This window comes from Thamnophis sirtalis, unplaced genomic scaffold, assembly GCF_051295495.1.
Source record: "Thamnophis sirtalis isolate CommonGarterSnake01/CBP01778 unplaced genomic scaffold, rThaSir2_p1.2 scaffold_5, whole genome shotgun sequence".
Classification (NCBI taxonomy): Eukaryota; Metazoa; Chordata; class Lepidosauria; order Squamata; family Natricidae; genus Thamnophis; species Thamnophis sirtalis.
This window is the reverse complement of record NW_028261385.1, coordinates 12,816,228-12,834,995: the sequence shown is the minus strand read 5'-3', so window position 1 is coordinate 12,834,995 and position 18,768 is coordinate 12,816,228. Positions and strand designations below refer to the sequence as shown.

Genomic DNA, 18,768 nt, shown 5'->3' with positions numbered 1-18,768 from the left:
CCATGAAGGCTGTCACTTTTCATCTGGTATTCTCTGCAAATTGTAGATGTGACTACACAACAAAGAGCAAGGTTTTCCTTCCATCCCCTTCTCTGCCACAATTGCTTTTCTACCAGTAAGACAATCCTTTTCAAATGAGGGTTAAAGAAAAAACAAATACATTGAAAATAAAAATAGGTGGCTGAATATTTCACCCAGTGCAGTCCTATCATATTTCTTTCCGATGACTACACTGAGAGATGGATGATGAATCAATATAGCAGCTATGTAATGATTGTTTTGATTGTTTTCGCCGCACGGGAGTTCTCCCTGCCAAAAACAAGCCAACCAACTTCCGTGCTTTAAAGGATCTCTGTCCTTACCAGATTGCAAGAGGACCAGTCTATAGATAGCTCAAGCAAATAAGCCAAGCAACACGAACGAAGAACCTCGACACCCTCAGCCAAATTACAGAAATAGCAGCCTACCAACTCATATAGGTAGGCATTCCTTTTGCGCTATAGAACATAACTGCAATATAGAGAGCGAAAGCAAAAGCTTTATCTGCAGAAGATTCAAAATAAATCTCTACTAAAAAGATAAGACCACAGATGACTTGACAGATGTTGAACCAAAGATTCAGCGCCATTCAGAATTGTTAATATGGGTCTAAAGGATTCAATATGGAGCTACCCACAAAAGTCAGGAGCACAACCATGCTAAGGCAGTATAGGTAGTCCTCATCTTACAACCATCCATTTAGTGACTGTTTAAAATTTGCTACAGTATTGGGGGGGGGGGGGAAAGGAGTTTCATACAACTGTTGCAGCATCCCAATGGCCACATGAACAAAATTCAGGCCGTGGATAACTGGAAAGTCATTTTTTGCAAACTTCTGATAAGCAAAGTCAATTGGGAAGCCAGATTAATTTACCAAGCATGTTACTAACTTAAACATTGCAATGATTCGCTCAACAACTGTGGCAAGAAAGATCATAAAATGGGGCAAAACAACTCTCTTGCTTAGCAATAGAAATTTAAGAAACACTAATAATATTCTGTGGGGTATAATGGAGGAATTATATCCTAGAATGCTGCAAGCATTTTAAAAAATATGAAACATTTTTCAAAGTTATTTTTATGCAGATCTCTTAATTTCATGGCATATTAAACAAACGTCATTCCCTATCGTTTTCTTAAAAACAAAATTCCCTTTCCTTCCATTAAAAGGTAAAGGTTCCCCTCGCACATATGTGCTAATTGTTCCTGACTCTAGGGGGTGGTGCTCATCTCCGAAGAGCCAGCGCTGTCCGAAGACGTCTCTGTGGTCATGTGACCGGCAGGACTAAACGCCACAGGCACACAGAACGCTGTCACCTTCCCACCAAAGGTGGTCCCTATTTTTTCTACTTGCATTTTTACATGCTTTCGAACTGCTAGTTTGGCAGAAGCTGGGACAAGTAACGGGAGCTCACTCCGTTATGCGGCGCTAGGGACTCAAACCCCCAAACTTAACATTCCTTCCATTACACAACAGCAAATAATAAGACCATGAAGTCCTGATTTTACAAGCATTCTTAAAAGGACTATACTCGGAAGGAAAATCTATTACAGTGTCTAGCACAGTATAATCACAGAGAATGTTTCCAAGTTTGAAATCTGCATTTCCTGGCACTTAAAATGGAAATAAGGGTTCATTTTGGGATAAACGCTGGAACATGAAACGGCCAAGGAGCCTGTACTATCCAGCAAGAACAAGCAAAGCCCCTCCCCTAGCAACAGCATTTTTGTTTCAAGAGTAATTGCCATCAACTTTACATGGCATTTCAGATTTCTTAAACTAAATGAAACTCAAATAAAATCTGTTTACTGATAGACAGGGAGGCTTTCTCAAATACCCTCTCACTTGTCTGAATCAAAGAGAGTTGTCTCTTTCTCCTAAACAAATATTTAATAGGACTTGCCAAGCTGAGAAAGTGTATTAAATTATCACTAAGTGGCCTGCAAGAATGCAATTTATCCGCATTAGGGCATTTTTCCTTGGTTTTTAAAGTAGGGTACAAAATGCCATGATGAACAAGTCTTCCCCAATAGAAAATGAGTTAGCATCTAATCTAATCCTAGCGGTACTTATAATTAGCCTCAATTATTCCGTAGAAACTCTTATTTGAACTGAATTTGGCATTTAATAAACATCCATGTGCTTTTTCTTGGCAACAATACAGCAGTGGTGTTCTAGTCTGGATTTCCTGGTGGTCTCCTCTCCAGGATCTAAACAGATCCAGCAGAGCCATTTTGATCTATTGGTTAAGGCCCCAGACTAGAAACCAGGAGACAGTGAATTCTAGTCTCATTTTAGGTATAAAAGCCAGCTGGGTGTCTTTGGGCCAGTCATTTTTTCTCAGCCCAACCCACCTCACAGGGTTGTTGTTGTTGTTGTTATGATTGGGGGGGGGGGGGAAACAGGTGGAGGAAGGAGGCATCTTTGCACCTCGAGTTATTTATAAAGTAATATAGGCAGGATAAAACATAATAGATTATTAACATAGATTAAACATAGATTTAAACATAGATTTTTGAAATGAGCTTCCTACAAACAGAATCTTGGGGAAGATAAAAAAAAAACATTTTTGAGCACTGATGGTCCTAGCAACCTCCCCCAATCTTAACACCTGCCAACTGTGTAGGACCACAACTCCCATCACTAGAGTCACAAAGGCAGGCAGGCTGAAACGATAGGCGTTGTAGTCCCATACACAGGGAAAGGCTGACTTGGGAGAGCCAACCTGCTTTTATTTCTGAGCCAGGACTTAGAAAAGAGAAACCAAACTGCCACCGACCCAAAATGCCATTTTTAAGCCTCCTGAAAGTCAACCAGGGGCTGTTAGGACAAGACTTTACTAATTCCAGCCTGGGGATTGGATCTAACGGCCTGCATTCCAGCAGCCCAAAAATCAAAAATTTAACTGACACCCTTTCCCCCAAACTGATGCTAGGAGAACGATAAACAACGGGCCTCCGGGAAAAAGACGTTCCGAAAGGGAAGTTAAATCAGGATGAAAATGCGTGCCTAAAACCAATTCAAAGAGCCATGGCAAAGGTAAGACCGCTGATTGTAGCCCTACAAATAATTACCGCGCAGTGGGTTAGCAGCACCTCCTCATCCAGCTCTTTGTTCTAGCGATGGGCTTCCGCCAGGCTGTTTCCAACCTACAACCTGTCGACACCCTCCGGCCTCCACGCCCCAGTGCCGAATGAACCGCCCGAGGCCGGGGCAGGGAGGGACACCTCAAGAGGTGGGCCTCTCCCACCTGAGTGACAAGGCGATTAGCCAACGGACGGCGTCGGCGAGCCGTCTCCTTCCTCCAATCCCCGCCGGCTTCGTCTCTCCGCTCAATTCCCGGAGATCTGAGAAGAGGCCGGGAGGCAAAAAAAAAATTGAATATGCTAATCAAGGTTGTCGAAATAGCCAATCCACGGGCGGTTACTTCTGGATAGGACCAGCAAAGGAAGCGAGCGGAAAGGAGGCGTCTGATTGGGGGAGACAGAGGTGGCGGGATGTAAAGATGTGAGAAGGATGAATAGGGTCCTCCTGGAGATGAAAGTGAAAGCAGCTTGGCACGTGCTCTACACCGTAGACGCCAGTTGCGTTCGAATCCGTTTGCAGGGGGACTTTGAACCGTAAATCTCGCTTTATGGGCTGCAACGTGCCGCTTAAGAGTTCAGGCAACACATTTTTCTCCCGGGATGTTGCGCCACTGCAGGACGTTTAGAATGGAATGGATTGGAGGGGAGAACAGAACAGAGAATAGAATAGAGCAGAACAGAACATAGAAAAGAATAGAATAGAACAGAATGAAGAATAGAAAAGAACAGCAGAATAGAATGGAGAATAGAATAGAATGGGGAAAGAATAGGAATAGAACAGAACAGAGAATAGAATAGAGCAGAACAGAATAGAAGACTAGAACAGAACAGAACATAGAAGAGAATAGAATAGAACAGAATGAAGAATAGAAAAGAACAGCAGAATAGAATGGAGAATAGCATAGAATAGAATAGGAATAGAACAGAATGAAGAATAGAATTGAATAAAGAAAGAATAGAATAGAATGAAGAATAGAATAGAACAGCAGAATAGAATGGAGAATAGCATAGAATAGAATATAATAGGGAAAGAATAGGAATAGAACAGAACAGAATGGAGAATTGACTAGAGAAAGAATAGAATGAAAAACAGAATAGAATAGAACAGGAGAATAGAATGGAGAATAGCATAGCATAGAATAGGGAAAAATAGAATGGAATGGAATAGAATAGGGAAAGAATAGAATAGGAATAGAACAGAACAGAATGAAGAATAGAATTGAATAGCAATAGCAATAGCAGTTAGACTTATATACCGCTTCATAGGGCTTTCAGCCCTCTCGAAGCGGTTTACAGAGTCAGCATATTGCCCCCAACAACAATCTGGGTCCTCATTTCACCCACCTCGGAAGTATGGAAGGCTGAGTCAACCTTGAGCAGGTGAGATTAGAACCGCTGAACTGCAGATAACAGTCAGCTGAAGTGGCCTGCAGTACTGCACCCTAACTACTGCGCCACCTCGGCTCTTGAATAGGAACAGATCTGGAAGGGACCTTGGAGGTCTTCTAGTCCAACCTCCTCCTGAAGGAGCAGTATTTCAGATAAGTGGCTGTCCAGTCTCTTCTTAAAAACCTCCAGTGATGAAATGCCCATGACTTCTGGAGGCAAGCTGTTCCACAGGTTAATTGTCCTCACTGTGAGGATGTTTTTTTCTTTAATTCCAAGTTGCTTCTCTCCTTCATCATTTTCTAACCATTGTTTCTTGACTCGCCCTTGGGGGCTAGACTCAGACAGAACATGAAGAACAAGTTTCATGGTTTATTATACTCTTATTTAATGGTGCTTTTTTTTTTACTCTGATTTTAGTGGTGATAGGCAAGAGGGCAAAGAGTGTTGCCATGCAATCCGTTTTGAGCATCGGTGTCAACATAGGTAAAAGTGGTCCATGCTTCATCTTGCAAACCGCTGGCTGCTAGAAAAACAGTGAAAACAATCATAGTGCAGAATGCCATACAAAGCGTGTGTGAAGCGAACAGGCAGCAACCCACCCCTGGTTGAAAGGATCTTTGAATACACACACACACAAATACACACAGAGAGAGAGAGAGAGATTAAAGCATCAGGCTAGATGCCAGTTGTGTGTTGTGAAATGTAGGATTCTGAGCTTGCCTGAGGCGCAATAGTCAAGTCGTCCCAAAGGTGCTTTTTTCAAGAGTCAACTGGAATTTTGGTTTTTCTTTAAAGACATTTCGCTTCTCATCTAAGAAGCTCCTTCAGCTCAGGATAAGGAGCGAAATGAAAAAGAAACCAAGTCCAGTTGCCTGTTGAAAAAGCACCTTTGGGACAACCATGATCTGGATACTGAGAATCTCCATAGACCAGGGATGGCTAACCTTTTCGTCACTATGTGCACACCAGTGGTGGGTTCTGGATTCTCTTCCAACCGGTACGGTTGGAACAGGCCCAGCGTCACCCACATGGATGCATATGGCAGGCATGCACACACGTGCGGCGCTCAGGCATCGTACCTGCCTGCGACGCCTCCGCAAGCCTCCACAGCGCTCCAGATGCTCAGCGGAGCATCATGCAGGCGCTGTACATGCCATGCGCATGCGCGGAAGCGCCAAAGGCTTAAAGGACAAGTGAGCTCGAGCAGGCGGGTGGGCCCTCCGGAGCACTGTACCGGAATGGTACCCGGTGCTCCGGGCAGGCTCCGGTACACCCGTACCAGGGCGTACCACCTGCAACCCACCACTGGTGCACACCCCCGCGCATGTGTGCATGACCCCCACATGCATCCCACCCCCCATACATGCATGGCAGAGATCTGAAAACCAGATGGCCAGCGGGAAGCGCATGCGCATGCGTGGTAGAGCTGAGCTGGGGTGACGGCTGGCGTGCCTGCAGAGAGGGCTCGGCGTGCCACCTGTATGCGTGCAAGTAATTTAGAGCTGCAAAAGTGTTCTCCAAATGTGCGGGATTTCAATTCACACAACGCCTTCCACAAATGGAAGATGCCAGGTGGGGGAGCTAATCAATTATCATAGCCTGCAATGCAGGTAGTCCTCGACTTACAACCATTAATTTAGTGACTGTTCAAAGTGGCGACAGCACTGAAAGAAATGACTTATGAGCATTTCGCACACTTATCACTGCAGCATCCCTATCGTCACGTGATCAAAATTCAGGCACTTGGACTCATACTTATGACGTTTGCATTGTCCCAGGGTCATGCGATCCCTTTTCGTGACCTTCTGACAAGCAAAGTCAGTGGGGAAGCTAGATTCACTTAACAACTGTGTAAGTAACTCAACAGGTCGAGTTATTCACTTAACAACTGTGACAGAAAAGTGGGGCAAAACTCACTTAACAACTATCTTGCTTAGCAGCGCATGTTTTGTGCTCAATCATGGTCGTAAGTTGAGTATTCGCTTCATCACCACAGCTGGGTTCAGCATGTGTTACCGCTAGTAACGGTCAACTTTGCTCCAGCCAAAGAAATACCTGCCTAGGCAATCAATTTGAATAATGTAAAATCCAAAAGTTACCGTATTTTCAGAGTGTAAGACGCACCTTTTTCCCCCTAAAAGAGGGGGGAAATTTGGATGCATCTCATACACTGAATGTAGCCCCACCCACCCACTGTGTCCCCCCCCCCTTTGGCCTCCGCCGCCCAGCAATTTAGCTCCTTGCAGCAAAGGGGGCTTGAGGGCTTGGGAGGGGTTGCAACTGATGATCAGGAGGCGTGCTTAAACTGAAAGTGAAACTTTTGCTGTTTGCTCCACAAGGCAAATTGCTGGGAGGCAGAAGCAGAATTTTTTTTTCTTGTGCTAATCAGGCTGTTTGCTGCAAGGAGGTAAGTCAATAACTATAAATGCCTATAAATAGAAATATAGTAAACTATAAACAATAAATATACAATGTTCAAATTAGATTTATTTTTAAAGACTGCTTTATAATTGTTCTAGACAGCTTAACAAAATGAAGAAGCTTTTTAAAACCAATGCTTGATCTGAAGAGGCCCCGTGCTATTGTATCTTTTTTTAAATTGCAGAGAATAACTATACTTCCAGAAAGCTCATCAATTTTAACAGCATCTGTACAAGGATAGTCTGAAATGTACCACTACGAACAGTGTATATTTTCTATACTGTTTGCTGTTTGATGCAAGGAGGAAAATTGCTGGGAGGCAGAGGAAGATATTTTTCCCTTGTTTTCCTCCCCAAAAGCTAGTGCATCTTATACTTCAGAGCACCTTATACTCTGAAAAATACGGTCCCCCAATGAGGTAGCTTGCTATATGAATTATGTTGCATGTTGACCAGCAGGTGGCACTATACAACCAGTTTTGTTCTCTAGAGAACTTGTACATAGATGATACTATGAATTTCAAATGGAAATTGAGCTCATAAACCTGTGTACCAAGGTTACTATGTACAAATGCATTAGCTTTAGGAGCTAACTGGGTCCTAATTATAATACCGATAAATAAAATAATAAGGTTTTGGTTTGTAGATTTTGTGATTAGAACAATTTAGTCTCGCTCCACGATGGTTTAATATTTTTACCTGTTTTAATATGTTTAGTTTTGAGCGCTACCCAGCATGCACTGGAGTTTCATGGCCAATAAATCTAAATAAATCAATAATGTTACCAAATGTGTTATGCTGTACTATGAACTATGTTATAAAATGACGAGCAAAAGGCAGTTCGCAATCAGTTTTGTTCTAAATATGGAACTCATTGCATGTACATTGCAGATTGACGTGTGTACAGAATTCAGACCTTTTACTGGAAACTCATGGACCCATCCATGTTAGATGACTGTGCACCAGTGGTGGGTTTCAAAAATTGTTCGAACCTACTCTGTGGGTGTGGCCTCCTTTGTGGGAGTGGCTTGCCGCCCATGTGACCAGATGGGAGTGGCTTGCTGCCCATGTGACCGGATATGAAGATGCCGACAACACTTGTCAGAACCACCTTACATTACCTCACACACAGCACTGGCATGCATAAGAATATGATGTAAACTTGTTTTTTAAAAGGCATATTTGGTTTGCGTTAAAACAACTTCAACACACGCAATGTTCTGATTGCACCACAAACGCAGTAGTCGTCCTTACCTTTCACAGAGGCCCTGAGTTTTATAAATATGACCATGCTAGTGTAGAATAATCATATCCAAGGACCAGTGGTGGGTTTCAAAAATTTTGGGAACCTCTTCTGTAGGTGTGGCCTGCTTTCCGGGTCCACTGGTGGAACCTCTTCTAACCGGTTCGGTAGATTTGACGAACCGGTTCTACCGAATAGGTGCGAACTGGTAGGAACCCACCTCTGCTGTGCACAATGCATTACCTTTAACTATTGCAAAATGCAAAGTATTGCAATCTATACACCACTTAGAATGTACGTTTATAACCTACAATTGGGCAAAACAGCGCATCATATAGCAACCATTTTTGATTCAACATACGCCAAATGGCCTAATGTACAGAATGTGTCCAAAATCTGGAACTCATGATTCTCATGGGAATGAAATTGGGCAAAATTGTGCCTGCTTCAGTGCTATATCGTCATATCTAATGCTCCCTGGCAGCTTCCTGCAAGGAAAATCAATGGGGAAGCCAGCAGGAAGTCGGAAGTTGCTCATAGCTCTCACAGCTTATTTGCCTGCCTGTGGTCATTCTGTTTCTCTGCTCAGGTAAAGAAATATCTCTGAAAAGATGACTCAGTGGATCACAGATTATCTCGTATGAACTATACTGTAAGCAGGCAAAAACTTCTGTAAAGTGTTAACATAGAACTGATTTCTTGTCTCAAGAATATTGTGTTTTATGTTCTATGAAGATTTAAATTGAAAATGTAAAGGTTTCAAAGCCTTCCCAGAAAATTCTACATTCCAGAACTTGGTTAGAAAGCAATATAATTCCAGAACTTGGTTAGAAAGCAATATAATTCCAGAACTTGGTTAGAAAGCAATATAATTCCAGAACTTGGTTAGAAAGCTATCACCCATCTCCTCCCACTTAAGATTGTATGCCTGTAACTTTGTGCTTGTATCCTTACGATTTATATTGTTTCCTAATATTATTTGATTGCATATTTATACCCTATAATAATTAAGTGTTGTACCTTATGATTCTTGACGAATGTATCTTCTTTTATGTACACTGAGAGCGTATGCGCCAAGACAAATACCTTGTGTGTCCAATCATAATTGGCCAATAAAGAATTTTATTCTGTTCTATTCTGTTCTATTCTATTCTATAAAACATTTAAGGTAGTGATGATTATGATGCAAATATCGTATTTCCAATAATATTTTAATTTAAGAAAATATATGTTTTGATTTGTACAAAGAAGTTTCCCTTATTCATTTTAAATGCCCACAACTTTATGCTAGTTTTATGTCTGATTTATTGTGTGTATTGGGGGTGGGGGGGTTTCTCCCAGGATTCAACTATGATTACAAAATGTAATAGGGAGGTAGATAACACATCCAGGGGAGTTCATGTGCTCACCATAAATACAAGTATCATTTGAATTGATCTTAGGGAAAAAAAACCTGGACAAATTTTGTCTTTGGAAATGCTTTTGTCTCAGTCTGTATTTTTCAGTACATAAGCCAGAGAAGAGATGCATAGAACAGTCAAACCTCTTTGAAGGCAAACGGAAATGGAGGATATTCATCCATCTTTAAATTAAGCCACTAGCATATCAAGCTATCCAATCATAACAAAAGAAACTGAGAACACCTTTCTACAAAAAAAAAAGTGAACTTTGTTTTTATTCCATTTTTTTTTACAAGAAACAGGGTGCAGGTAATCCTCGACTTACGACCCCAATTAAGCCCAACATTTCTGTTACTAAGCGAGACAATTGTTAAGTGAATTTTGCTCCATTTCTTACTACAGTTGTTAACTGAATCATCACAGTTGCTAAGTTAGTAACACGGTCGTTAAGTGAAACTGTCTTCCCCATTGGCTTTGCTTGTCAGAAGGTCTCAAAAGTTGATCACATGACCCAGGGACACTGCTACCGTCATAAAAATGAGTCAGTTGCCAAGCATCTGTATTTTGATGATGTGACCATGGGGATGGTGCCAATGGACATAAGGGTGAAATATGCTCATGTCACTTTTCTCAATGCCGTTTTAACATTGAACATACAAACTGTTGTAAGTCGAGGACTACCTAAAGTGTGGTATAGTAATTACAATGATTAAAGTTAACCCAAATAGATTTGGTTCCATTCTGGAAGCTTATAGGAAATTTTAGACTTCCCAGCCAGATTACAATTAAGGACTTTTTAGACGTGTTGGAATTACCACAATATAAGCAAAGTTAACTGTCGCAGTAATAACATCGCAATAGAAATAGCACTTATATACCGCTTTACAATGCTTTTACAGCCCTCTCTAAGCAGTTTACAGAGTCAGCCTATTGCCCACCAATAATCAGGGTCCTTATTTTACCCACCTCGGAAGGGTGGAAGGCTGAGTTAACTCTGAGGCTGGTGAGATTTGAACTGCCAAATTGCAGGGAACTAGCAGTCAGCTAAAGCAGTGTTTTTCAACCTTTTTTGTGCAAAGGCACACTTTTTTCATGAAAAAAATCACGAGGCACACCACCATTAGAAAATGTTAAAATTTTTTAACTCTGTGCCTATATTGACTATATATAAAGTAATTCTCCCACGGCACACCTTACACTATGTCACGGCACACTAGTGTGCCGCGGCACAGTGGTTGAAAAACACTGAGCTAAAGTACCATATTTTTCGGACTATAAGATGCACTGGTGTATAAGAAGCACCATAATTTTGAAGAGGTAAGTAAGAAAAAAAAGTTTTTGCCCTCCCCGGCCCCCAGGAGCACTCTGCAGGCTTCAGCAGGACTGGGAGGAAGGCAAAAATGCCCCCCGTTTTTGCGAAAAAGCGTCCACTTTTTGAAAAACGGGGGCATTTTTGTCTTCCCCTCAGCCCTGCTGAAGCCTGCAGAGTGCTCCTAGGAGCTGAGGGAAGGCAAAAACGCCTCAGTTTTTTTCAAAATATGGGCCATTTTTTGCAAAAATGGGATCCAGGGGCTGCCCAATGGAAGGGAGCCTCCCGGTGCTTGTAAGATGACCAAGCACCACCTCCTCCAGATTTGAGGTTCTCCATAGAAATACATACATTTGGTTAATTTGGTTAATACATTATTCACACTCAGACAAATTGTCAAAGCAAAGGAAATTATAAACTGATGGATACTGCGACCATTTTATCGAACTTCGAAGTAGGTTCAAGACAGGGGCATTTTTTTCCTTTACATTTTTCTCTGATGATTGAGGTATATTAATACTTCCGAACATTTGTTCCAATTGTTTTTTTCATTTTGCTCTTTTCAGACCATGTCTAAACACCTGAAAACGTTTTACGTATTTTCCTCACCGGGTTCCTCTGGGTCATCGCTACTTAAAGCTAGCAATGCAAATCAGAGGGAATGTCCTGACATCTGTAAATCTGTATCTTATTTCAGCAATTTCGTTATATATATATATTTATTTTTTTCTGAACATGCAGTTCAGCTGCAAAGAATGATTGACCCAAAGGTCAAAAATGGAACTCGGAGGCAATTGAACTTTCTATGTTTTTGCTTGAACACGTTTTGATTCCCATCCAAGAAGCTTCTTCAGCAGTAGTGGGATCCAATTAGGTTTACCACCGGTTCGCAACTGTGAGCATGTATGCGTGCGCCTTCCGTGCATGTGCTTTGCTCATGTGTACAGCACGCATGCAAGTGTGCAGTGTTGAAAATGAGGCTACATAGGATGTTTTGGTCCACCCACAGTTCAGCGCTACCATTTCGGGCGAACCGGTCCAAACTGGCTGAATACCACCTCTGTTCTTCAGTTCTGACTGAAAGGTGGAGGATGGAAGAATTTATGTTCCGTGCAGTCATCTGGATGTTAGCACTCTTCCTGAGAGTTTTTGAGGCCATTTGGAGGTTTATCTGTGCCCTCAGGGTCACCTGAAGAGTGCAAATTGGAACTGTTGAAAGGACTGTATTGTAGACTGGAGATAGATGAAGTCATTGTCAGGCCTGCAGCCATATTTTCTGGTGGATCTCAGGTCTGCCACACTTCCTATTATTCTGCTATGCATTTTCTATTGTGGGAAAATGGGAGGGAGGGATTGTATGGAGTTGGATGATATGTAGCCATAACAAAATTCTTTCTAGAAAGCCAAGGTCATCCTTTGTCTTTGCACCTCTGCACCAGGGGTGGGTTTCTCGCCCCGTTCCAACCGGTTCGGTTGGACCGGGGCCGGCGGCGTCCTCGTGCACGCGTGCAGTGCACGCATGCGTACTAGCCCCTGTGCGATGCTCCAGCTGCTCCTGGAGGATCGCGCAGGCGCTGTATGCGTTCTGCGCATGCGTGGAAGCGCAGAACCCGTCAAAACCGGGTAAGAAACGCGGGCGGGCGGGTGGATCCTTCGGCGTTCCCGGAAGTTACTTACTTCCGGGTTCGCCGACCAACCGGTTCGCGAGGACCGCCACGAACCGCCTGAAACCCACCCCTGCTCTGCACCTGACTGAAACTGGATGGGTGGAAGCTGCCAGAATGGCAGTGGAAGATTGGACCATGTGATGGACTTGTGGGTGGGGTGGGGGCAAGATCTTGAACGTTCAACTGGGTGGGGAAAACCGGGAAGCTTTCGGATTCGGGTTTTCCCAGATGTGCCAACATGGCTTTGTTAATAAATTGGAACTTTGAGCAATACTTTGCCTTGGACTCTGATTTAATTTTGGATGCTATTTGGAACCCTGACGGTCATATCCCTCCCGCTCTGTTGAAAGAGGTGCTGTTCAATTTTGACATAGATGGCCTCTTTGATGCCTCTTTCAAACCAGCGGTCCTCTCTGTCCAAAATAAGGACTTTGCTATCTTCAAAAGTCTTTCAAATAGACATATACTGTTTCACAGTGCTTTTACAGCCCTCTCTAAGCAATTTACAGAGTCAGGCTATTGCCCCCAACAATCTGGGTCCTCGTTTTACTGAGCTAGGAAGTATGGAAGGCTGAATCAACCTTGAGCCGGTCAGAATCAAACTCCTGGCTGTGAACAGTGAGTTAGCCTGCAATACAGCATTCTAACCATTGTGCCACCACCACTTTTTTTCTGCACATGGACTGCTGAGCCCTTCCATTCTCCCCCATTCAGTCAGAACTGAAGAAGCTTCTTTGGTAAGAAGCAGAATGTCTTCAAGGAAAAAAAACAAAATCCAGTTCCTTTTTTGAAAATCCACCTTTGGGATTACCATGACTTGGATGACTGAGAATCTCCATAGACATGCAAAGAACAATGTTTTCATTCTGATCCAATAAATACTACATGCTCTTATAACCCAGGCCACAAAGCTAAAACTGTAACTATATTAGAAAATGGCTGATGCTAGAAACATTGATTATAAATATAAGACATTGTACCATTCTTTATTTTTAATTTTCCTTCATTTGTACACATTTCTCCTTTCTCATAACCAAAAAAAAATGATTTTTCCTCCTGTTCTGGATAGCCATGTCTGCTCCACAGTGTAAAAAAAGTCACAGTACAAGCAAAATATATTATTCTTTTCTGCTACTACTCCAATGATGTTTGAAATCGTACCATATTTTAAACATTGCTGCTAAAAGACATTTCTTCAAGTATGCATTCAGCAGAAATAATATCTGCGTGCTTTAAAAGCTAAATAATCAGCAAGCTACATTTTTTCCCCATTTGAAGACATTAAATCAATGTTCAAAAAGATGCAAGTAAGCTCTTTTTTAAAAGCAAAGGTACAGACTATTTACAGGTTTTCAATATTTTCTAAAAAAAAAAACCAACCAAGTGGTTAATTCTAAGTAAACAACTTTTTCAATAGATGCATTAAATTCAACCAATTAATAAGGTGCGCAGAAATGTGAATGAAACAGATTCATTGTATGCTTATTTTAAGTATGTGAGTTTCTTTGAAAATTTAATTGATTCTTTTACCTTGTAGTAACACCTTAGTGTAAAACAATTGTGGCAAAAGGGCGTAAGTTTGGTTTTGAATAATTCTGAGAAACTGTTATGAATGTACTTAAAATGTGTACCAGATAGATATCCACCAGCCTCAGTGCAAACATATTTCTATGACAGAATATTCATTTCCCAACTAAACCACTGTTTCTCAACCTTGGTGACTTTAAGATGGATTGACTTCAATATCCAGAATCCCCCAGATAGTTGGGGAATTCTGGGATTTGAAGTCCACCCATCTTAAAGTCACCAAGGTTGAGAAACTCTGGACCTGACCATCTCTAACTTTCAAACTCTTCGCCTAATTCCCACTTTGTCAAACACTTTTTGGCTGTATCAAAACCAACTTCTAGACAAAATTCAACATGCCGTAACAACTGAGCATTTAGAATTCACCTTTTACTATCTGTCTGGACTGATTCTCCAAAAAAAACCTTCAACGTCGTTTGATGAACTTTTAGCCAGGATAATAATGATCAACTTGCAATGTCCAAGTTGCCAGATGGCATTTTAAAGTACGGTTTCCACACAAATGAGAAACAGCAGCGTTCTATAGATGGCAGTTGCATCTGGAATTTGGAGAAGACACCATGGGACTCAAAAACATCATGAAATGTTTGGTGAAGGTTGCTCTCTGACCCCTTTTAACATAACAATGGCCAAGAAAATACACTAGAAAAGGAGGATATAACCAGTGATGGGATTCAGCCAGTTCGCATCTATTCGGGAGAACTGGTTGTTAACTTTCTAAGCAGTTAGGAGAACCAGTTGTTGGAAGAAATCTCCTTTTGTTTTCTCCCACTTTACAGGGCTAATCCTGTAAGGAAGGCAGGAAGGAAACATTCTGGTGTTGTTTCTAGCCTAATCTTTATTGCCCTGCTTACAGAAACTGCCTCTCCAGTTTAACCCTTGCTACATTGTAACAGCTAAGGCGAAGCGCCCAGCCCATCGACCTGAGTGATGTTGAGTTGGCCATGCCCACTGAGTCACATGACCACCAAGCCACGCCTACCCAGCTGGTCATTAGAGCAGCGAACCGGTTGTTAAATTATTTGAATCCCACCACTGGATATGACCGGAGAAAAGATAGGTGGACATTTATTTATTTTTTACAAAATATACCTCCAACTAAAAAAAGCCGAATCATTGAAAAAATGGATGTGCACTCACCAAACCTATAACTTATTTCTCTCGTGCAGATTCACTCTTCTCTCCCATATACATGCAGGGATATTCTCTGTCTTCCATCTTCACTGTTTCACCCACTATAGACCTGGCTTAATAGCAGTAACTTTGAGAGGGATCTTGGCATCTTAGTGGACAATCTATTAAATATGAGTCAGCAAGGTAAAACAGCAGCCAAAAAAGAGCCAGGAAATTAGGATTTCAGGTAAGAGCCAAAGGGCCAAAAAAAGCCAATGCAATCCTAAATTGCATTAACAGAAGGATACAATCAAGATCAAGTGAGGTACTAATAGCACTTTATAAAGCCCTAGTAAGACCACACCTAGATTACTGCATCCAGTTTTGGTCACCACACTATAAAAAAGATGTTGAGACTCTAGAAAAAGTGGCACAACGATGAATAGGGGACTAGAGGCTAAAACATACAATGAATGGTTACAGGAAATGGGCGTGGCTAGCCTAGTGAAGAGAAGGACCAGAGAAGACATGATAGCAGGCTTCCAATATTTGAGGGGCTGCCACAGAGAGGAAGGGGTCAAGCTATTTTTCAAAGCACCTGAAGGCCAGACAAGGAACAATGGATGGAAACTGATCAAGGAGAGATTCAACTTAGAGATAAGGAGACATTTTCTGATGGTGAGAACAATCAACCCATGGAACAGAAGTTGCGGGAGCTTCATCACTGGAAGCTTTCAAGAAGAGACTGGACTGAAATGGCGCAGGGTCTCCCTTTTGGGCAGAGGGTTGGACTAGATGACCTACAAGGTCCCTTCCAACTCTTTTTCTGATTTGTTTACTCATACGGGTACACTAGTGGGATTTTTGGCTTTTTTACTAGTAGATCACTAGTTGTTCTGGTACAGGTAGTCCTTGACTTGCAACAGTTCATTTAGTGGCCATTCGAGGTTATGACGACACTTTAAAAAGTGACCTTTGACCATTTTTCAGACTTACGACCATTGCAGCATGCCCATGGTCACCTGATTTACATTTGGATGCTTGAGAACTGATTCATATTTATGATATTTCTGCCATGATTCACTTGACAAACCGGGAAAGTCGTAAAATGGGGCAAGACTCACAACATATTTCTCACTTAGCAACATAAATTCTGGGCTCAATTGTAGTCCAGGGCTATGTGTACTGAACTTTTTAAAAACTAAACTTTTCAAATTTGCCTCTTTAGGTAGTCCTCGGCTTATGACCTCAATTGAGCCTGCAATTTCGGTTGTAAAATCATGACAACTATAAAGGGGGCCACCATATAACCATATATGCCCGATTTTACAGCCTGTTTTATGGTAGTCGTTAAACAAATACAGCGGTCATAAACTGAATACCACCGTTATTAAATGAACCCCTTAAGGGCATTATTTATTTATTTTTGGTGGAAACTGGAAGCAAACTCTGGTTTCTGGCAAAAACGTCATAAATTGTGGTTATTGGGCTGCGAGATGTGTAGGCCAGTTGACAAGTATCCAGAATGCAGTCACGTGACCATAGGGGGCATTGGACATCAGAAGTTTGAATCTAGGCCGTAAGTCCCTTTTTGGGGAGTCCGTTGTAAATTCCAACAGTTGCTAAGTGACCAGTCATAAGTCGAGGACTACCTGTAGTGTCATGAAAAGAAAGGAGAAATCTTTGAAAGATAGGTCAGAGCAAAGCTACACATTAGTTGGTCTTTCTGACTATCTTCACGCCCAGACTATTCTGCCTTGCCACCATACAGGACCCTCGGCTGTTGGCCAAGTCAGGGATGTCAAACTCAATTTCATTGAGGGCCGAATCAGGGTTGCGTTTGACCTCCGAGGGTTGGGATCAGGGGTGAAATCCAGGAGGTTCTGACAGATTCTGGAGAACCAGTAGTGGAAATTTTGAGTAGTTTGGAGAAACGGTAGCAGAAATTTTAAATAGTCTGGAGAACCGGCAAATGTCACATCTGGCTGGCCCCAGAGTGGGGAGGGAGTGAGGATTTTGCAGTATTCTTCCCCTACCACACCCAACAAGCCACGCCAACCAAGCCATGCCACGCCCACCAAATCATGCCCATAGAACCAGTAGTAAAAAAAATGAATTTCATCACTGGCTGGGATGGGTGTGGCCAGCTCGACATCACTCTGCCAGCAAAAACGGGTTTCCGAGCCCCGTTTTCGGTTGCGACGGCCTCCTGCAACCCTTTGCCAGCGGGCCTCCCGAGCTCTATTTTCGCTGGCAGAGGCACCGCAGGCCAGTCTTTCGCTGTTTGCAGGGTGGCCCTGTGGGCCAGATCTAAACACCTTGAATTTGACACCCTGATCTAGAATGTATTCTTACTGTGAAGTCTCATTCTTGTGTTACTGAGAGCAAAGCAAATCAAACTTGAAAAAAAATATAGACCAGGTGAGCCCACCGGAGGTTAAAGGTTGATAGAGTAGCATTTTTTCAGACTGTGCCATCTGTGTTTCTGGCGCTTGTGCCGTTTCAGCACTCGGTGACGAAAAGGTTTGCCAACACTGCTCTAAGCCAATGTTTCACTCTGTAATTTGGCATTTCTCAATCTAGGACTGCAAGAGTTATGGCTGCAATATCGCGATTCCCCAAAAGCGTGTTGGGTGGGAAATCTGAGCTTTGCAAGGGATGGAGGTTGCTTGGTTATGGATGGCTAATGAAAAGCATGGGTGGTAATTCTGCTCAGCCTTGCAAATAAGGGTGGCGGAAGCAAGAAATAATCTTTGGGCTTTCAGGAAAGGTGCCAGGCTAGTATGGATCATATACTTCCAAGACCAAAGTGCCTGGTTTTCCATAGATCTCTAACACCACACGATCCTCATAATAGAGAGGGGAAATACGTAGAATTAACAGAATAGCATCCTTTGGATTTAAGGATTTTTCTGCACTGAAAGCTGACATCCATAGGTAAAGGCAAGACTGTTAAGGCAGTATATTTTTTTAAAAAAAAATTCAGTATTTCATTCACACCTCCAGATTGCTTTTTAGCTTGGCTTCCAAGTCATAGAAAAACAAGACCTTGGATTGTGCTTGCCTTTAAGTTGAAGGCCTTCCGACAATGATCAAATAAGGAGTTGGTGTGTTCCATGTGCATTCAAACCTGGGTTACAATCAGGAGTGGGGTCCAGAGGTGGTATTCCGCCGGTTCGCACTAGTTCGGGTGAACCATTAGTGGCGGCGGTGGGAGGCTCCGCCCACCTGCCCAGATGTCATCATGGATGCCCTGCGCATCCGCTCCCAGTTCCGAACTGGTAGTGAAGGTAAGAGGATTTCATGCCTTCTGGGATCCTACCGGTTTAACAACCGGTTCGCTGAGCGCGCATGCGCAGTTTACAGAGAAATCACCTTCCGCATTACTGCCGGGGAGGAAAACACCTGAGGTGGGGCAATTTATTCTGCTGCGCCTATCAGCTGGGCTTCAGAAAAGGGGATATAGGTGAGTATAACACTGGGGCGGGCGGGCGCAGCTGAAAGTCAGAGCAAA

The 18,768-nt window shown here is 42.5% G+C and overlaps 1 protein-coding gene across 2 annotated transcripts in view; it reads right to left on the bottom strand.

Annotated features, from left to right (window-relative positions):
• ME2 (malic enzyme 2) overlaps positions 1-3,255 on the bottom strand; it is a 57,405-nt gene extending 54,150 nt beyond the window's left edge. The window contains exon 1 of one of the 2 annotated variants that reach the window (XM_087715328.1): positions 3,115-3,255. The gene's annotated coding sequence lies outside the window, so the exon portion shown is untranslated. The remainder of the gene's footprint in view (positions 1-3,114) is intronic. The other variant, XM_087715329.1, reaches the window with a different exon arrangement.
• Positions 3,256-18,768: the final 15,513 nt, after the last annotated feature.